Source organism: Carettochelys insculpta, unplaced genomic scaffold, assembly GCF_033958435.1.
Source record: "Carettochelys insculpta isolate YL-2023 unplaced genomic scaffold, ASM3395843v1 scaffold_0035, whole genome shotgun sequence".
Lineage (NCBI taxonomy): Eukaryota > Metazoa > Chordata > Testudines > Carettochelyidae > Carettochelys > Carettochelys insculpta.
In genome coordinates this window covers 195,147-200,938 of record NW_027439072.1, presented here as the reverse complement: position 1 = coordinate 200,938, position 5,792 = coordinate 195,147, and the positions used below count along the sequence as shown (strand labels likewise).

Below are 5,792 nucleotides of genomic sequence, written 5' to 3'. Positions count from 1 at the left end.
AGCCTCTGGGAAAATCTACCAAACAAGACAATGTTAGCATTAAGAGTTAACATTAACTGCAACTTCTTGAACCTGTCAGTGTCTGTTACTTCTTCCTCCAGAATGATGGCAGCTGCCTCCTGCAGCTCTCTGAAATCTCCAGCACAGCCCAGTGGGGCTGCAAAGCAGGTGAGAGGCAGCCAGAAATATTTGGCCAGACACCACTGGGTGCTGCTTTCCTAATCCCCATGTACCTGGGAGGTCCATGGCCAGGGGACCCACAGTGCCTCTCTGGGACTTTTCTCCTAACTTGTTTGGAGTTTGTCAGTGTCAAACAAAGGGATGTGAGAAGAGAGTAACTCTCCCTCTCCTGCCCTGCCCCACTGTCACCCTCTGTGCACAGACAGCCCCAGAGCTGGAAGAATCAGATTCTGTTCTTGCAGGCAGAGGCACCACCTTCCCAACACCAGTTACAGCTGTGTTTTCCTGAGCTCTGCTCTGTACCTGGATGCTTTCCAGTGCTCCTCTACCATCAGCCTTCACCTTCCCCAGCAATGGCTGGGATTGCCAGGGGAGGGCTCTTCAGTTGCCCAGACACGTGGGAAAATGTTGCCAAAGGCTTTCCATAAGGCACCACTGGGAGTTGAACCCAGGATCTCCTGTTTACTAGACAGATGCTTTAGCCAGCTAAGCCATGGTGCCCCCCTTGTGAGGGTTGTGATTCCTGACAGAGAGGTATCTGTGTTAGTCTGTGTCTTCAACCAAAAAGCAGCCCTGCAGCACTTTGAAGGTTGCCAACCTAATTTATCAAGTGATGAACTTTCATGCAGCTGAAACACTGATGGATGCTCACAGCAACCCCTTCCCAATGCCCAGCACAGACATTGTGCCCGACGGAAGCTGGAGTTGCACCGAGAGGACAGTGAGGATGAGGGAACGAAAAGGCCCCTTTCACTTACTGTCCCCTCTGCAGTGTGTGGGTCGGACTCCACCAATCTACCCTCCTCTCTCCCCACCTGCCCCAGTGCCAGGGTCCCACCAGCACAGCCTGGAGTCCTGCCCCTCCTTTGCTCCCTCAGCCTGACTCCCCCCCTCACTTTCATTCTGTGCTCCCCACACCCTCCTTTCTCACTGTTCACACCCCAGGGGTGGGGCGAGGAGGGCCCAGCTGTGGGGCAGAGTTATCTCCTGTCTCTCACGGAGTGGGGGATGGGCTGTGCTGCCCCAGCTGGAGCTTTTCAGGGTGAGTGTTTGATGCAGTGTAACTAGAAGAATAAGATTTTGACTTTCTGTCTCCTTCTGCCCTTCAGTCCCGCTTGTGACCCTCCACACAACCCCTTTGGTTTATTACCAGCCCAGTGCAAATCACTGTGCCCTGGGGGTGGGGCTGACTTCCCAGCTTTCCCTGTGTGAAACCTTTGAGCAGGGCCAGGGGTTTGGCAGCCAATCAATGGCCTCCCCTGGGCTCTTGGCTTTTCCAGGAGATCCCACCTACAGCCCGGTCCCAGACTCCTCTTACAGGGACCAGCTGCCCTTTGGACCCTCCACACGACAGTCCCTCACCTGCAGGCAGTGTGGAGCTGTGTAGATAGAAGTGGCATTGGGAGCCCAGCTCGAAAGTGCCCTCAGGCCAAGTCTTTCAGTGTCCTTCACCCCGAGGAGAGGCGATATCTGCCCCTTCCCCACCCGCCTGGTGCTTCGGTGTCACCTCAGTCTGATGGTGCAGGAGTGGGGGTGCACAAGAGCTTGTGCACAGCAGACAGGTGGGTGGACGCCCGGCTGGTGCTCCGGGAATGGAGGTCTATGAGGATTCCCCCTGCCTTGTTGCTGGACCCCTCCTCTGCCGTCCTTAGGGCTGGCTCCTCGGGTGGTCCCTGGGGTGCTGGGCTGGTCTCTGGGATGGACTCCAGCTCCAAGACCTGCTGGGATTCCTCTGCTGCTGTTTCCAATGTACCCTGAGGGGAGCAGGTGTCTTGGGGCCCAGGATGGCCCTGAGCTCCCTGGAACAGGGGTAAGCGGTGGGGGCAGCCCCAGACTGGCTGGCCAAGTCCTGGGTCCAGGCATAACCCTTCCACAACTGCTTCACCTTGCTATGGACATGATCCGGAGTGCGGGCAGGGTGACTCCAGGTGGCCAGGCCCTCGGCCAGTCAGGTGAATGCTTCTGCTTTCTGCTCCATGCTCCCCATCACATGGAGCACGTCCTCCTCACCCCAGAGCCCCAGCAGGTCTCAGAGCTCGACCTCCAACCAGGAGGTGTCCCACCTCTTTTTGTCCCCCGTTTGGCTGCTGGGGGTCCCTGGGTCCTCTCGGGGGGGCAGCCTGGGGGCACTCAGGGGGCTGGCTCAATGCCATGGTGCTGGGTGGTTGGGTCGAGGTCGGTGGAGGGCTTGCAGGGCTAGCATGTGCGTGTGCTGCTGCCTGCATGCTCTCAGCTTTCTGCCACAGGAAATCCGGGTCCGTGGTGCTTTAAGGGCTGCTGCGCCCAGTAATCATACAGCACCGCAGGGGCTGGACAGCACATCTCAACCCCTCAGCTGATTCCTGCCATGGAGGACCCTGCTATTTCGAAGTAACAGGATGTGGATAGTCTACACACGACCGACTTTGACGTTCAACATTGAAGTAGGGCGCGATTCCCATCTTTGGATGAGAATAGTGCTTTTGATGTCTCGCCACTTCACTTCCATTTCAACGTCAAAATAGCTGATGGTGCATAGAATCACAACACGTAGACACAACACGCTATTTTAACATTTTGCCTGTTTCTTTGATGTTGCCAGCTAGTGTAGACACACTCTGAGGGTGATAGAAATATGAATTACTCCTCTCTGGAGCTGAGGACAAGAAGACACTTTTCCTGCCTAAGGCCAGGAGTTCAAAGGAGAGAGAGAAAGAGAGAGAGAGAGCAGAGCCTTGGCTGGGCATCTCTTTGCATCCTGATTCTAGCTCGTTCAAATCGCTCTTTTGAAGCAGGGGCTTCGGAACAGGCTCCTTTGTTTATAGATGCTGAATGTCGAAATAGCAGAGCAGTATTTCCAAATCCATTTTGTGTGTTACTGAGCTATATTGGAATCAGCTACTGTGGAATACCTCGTCTGCAATCGCTTATTCAGGAGTAAAGCTGCTGTGCAGACAAAGCCTTTAGGTCCCTTAGCAAGAGCCATGAGCAGTCATGGGGATTTTGTGGCCTCTGGAATGAGATGGGTGGATTAGAAAGTATTCCTTTCGCAGAGGAATTTGCTCAAATGGTAGAGCGCTTGCTTTATGTGCTTGAAGAAGCAGGATCAATACCCACATTCTTTAAAAGCACTTGCATTTCTTTTCCAAGACAGGGTCAGATGAGAAGCTGCCCTTCTCCAGTGTCCCCTTCTTCTTCCTACCCAATAGCCCCCTGTAAAAAGAGAAGCCCATTTGGGTTAGAAAGCTGCTGGACCCCAGCCTCCTTGTCCTTACATATTTCTGTTTAAAAGACAGGTTAACCAGGGGCATGTGCTATGATTACTTAACGTTTCAGATGTCACTGTTTCCTCATTTCTCGGGCACTGCCAGTACTGACCACAGCCTCCCCAGTACAATGGTTTTTATACCCTTGTGTCATGGAGTGACACCACCTAATTTTCTAGCCCAGACCTGTCCAAAGAATCAACCCCCGCTTGGGAGTTAAACTCCACAGGCTTCTCTGCTTGACAGGATCTAAATTCCGGCTGAGCTAAGCAGGCCCAGGTGGGGCTGGCAGGAGTCAGGCCTGGACAGACAGCAAACCTTACCCAGAGGCAGGCGCCACGGCTTAGCTTCTTAAAACAGCTGCCTTGTAAAAATGAGACCCTTGGTTCAACTCCCAGTGGTACCTGGCTGTGGGGCTTTTGGGGCACCTGGTGTTTGCCAGTCTCGGCAGATAGGACATTGGGTCATGTGGATGTGAGATATGACCCACAATGTGCATTCTCCTGCTTTCCATGACGCTGAAAGGGATTTGTTACAGAGCTGCTGACCCCTCAGTGCTCCCGGCTCCTATGCGGAGCTTCAGGCACCCTAGATTCAAGTCTGTTGCTGAGTAGTTATTGCATTACTTCAGGCTGGTCCCTGAGTGTCACCAGCCACCCAGATGCTGGTGGGGTTAGGAGCCTGGTGGTTGGGAGGCTGTTTGTGGCTGTCTGCAGGCCAGACCTCTCCCCACCTTTGCTATTCTGTGTTTTTTCAGCCTCCACATGGAGTTGTCCACATTAGTTGCCTCCTGCTGCAGGTGTCCCAAGGAGGGGGGCTGTGCTGGGCTGAAGCCTGCGACTCCTCCTCCGTCCTGCTTTCACCTGACTTGTCTGCCTGGCCTGAGCGGCTTTTTCCTTTAGCATCACGGAGACAAAGGACAAAGCTGAGTGGAAGTGAAAGGGCCAAACTTGTGGGCTTGAGGTGAAGCAGTGAGAAAAGCAATGACTGAGAGTGTGCGCATGAACTTATCCACTTCACTTCTGAATCCTGGACTAATCTTGAGCTTCAGAAACACCCTCTGCTGAGGAGTTCCACTCGTTGAGTGTGAGTTGTGTGAAAAATGCTTCCTTTTGGTTCTGGTAGATCTGTTGCCTACTAATTTCATTCAGTGATGCTAGTTCTCATGTTGTAAGGAGTAAATAGTGTTTTCATCTTTATGGTCTTTTTGGGGTGGTGTATTCCGAACCCCTTTTATGTTTCTCAGGGCAGTGTAAACTAGCGGCCACAGTCAATACTCCAAATGCTCTCTGCAGGGCAGCATAGCCTTATGGACAGAATCAAGACAGCAAGGCCCGTAATGGATCGGTGCTTTGGAAGGGTGTATGGGGGTCACAATCACGGACCCCCACAGCAGGAAGCTGATTTGTGGTTTAATCACATGGCTAAGCAGGTACAGCCATCTCTCAAGCTCTGCCAGGATTGTGTTCCCAGCACCATCACATAACTTGAATTTTGCATAAGTCAGGAGTCGGCTTTTCTCCCACAAGAAGGCCCGTTCTGCAGCCGGGAAGCAGCAGGAGCATCTGAGCTGCTGGAGCTCCTTTGGAAAGGTAAGTCCTGGGGTTCTGGGGGCAGCTGGGGCCGTGACAGGGGAGTAGTGGGGTGAAGCCGGGCTGGGTTAGAGCTGTAGATGGTGTAGATGAGCCAGGGCTGTGCAGGCCTGCAGGGGATGGAGCTGGATCTGCACATGGCTGGGGTGAGTCAGAGCTGCACAGTGGGTGGTGAGCCAGGGCCATGCAAAGGTTTGAACTGGGACTACGCCAGGCTGGGGGAGGTGATCCCGTACCGGGGGAGGGGGATTTTGAGTTGTGCTTAACTCACATTAATGTTACTTACACATTTCGAGGGACTCTTGTACACCCCCAAACCCTCCTGTGCACTGGAAGAAATGGAGCTGTTGGAATTCTGTATTTCAGATGATATCAGGCCTAGACCCTGTGATCTCTGGCCTGTGGAGATGTATTTTTCCCTGGCTGTGATGGCTGAATGGTTAAGGCATTGCACTAAAAATCCCATAGGGTTTCCTTGTGCACATTCAAATCCTGCTCACAGCGAGGTGTGTCCGTTAGCCACACCCCTAACCAGGGTAATCCAGCTCCACGCTCCTCAGACAGGCTGCTCTCATTACCCTCTACACCCCAGAGAAATCCCCTTTACCTTCCCAGCCAGGGCGGAGAAAGAACACGAGAACAGACATGCGGTGAGGTGCGGCGGCCTGGGATGTTCAGGGGCTTAGAGGAGATGTTCTGGGGCTTCCTTGTAGTTTTGAATTCTACCAGTGTGACTCAAACCTTCGTGCTTTTCTGCTGTTATAAACTATTCCAT

At 53.3% G+C, this 5,792-nt stretch overlaps 1 non-coding gene across 1 annotated transcript; it reads right to left on the bottom strand.

Moving 5' to 3' along the window:
* Window positions 1–607: 607 nt before the first annotated feature.
* Window positions 608–681, bottom strand: TRNAT-AGU (transfer RNA threonine (anticodon AGU)). The gene has a single exon. It is a non-coding gene; the product is annotated as a tRNA-Thr (tRNA).
* Between the last annotated feature and the right edge of the window lie 5,111 nt (window positions 682–5,792).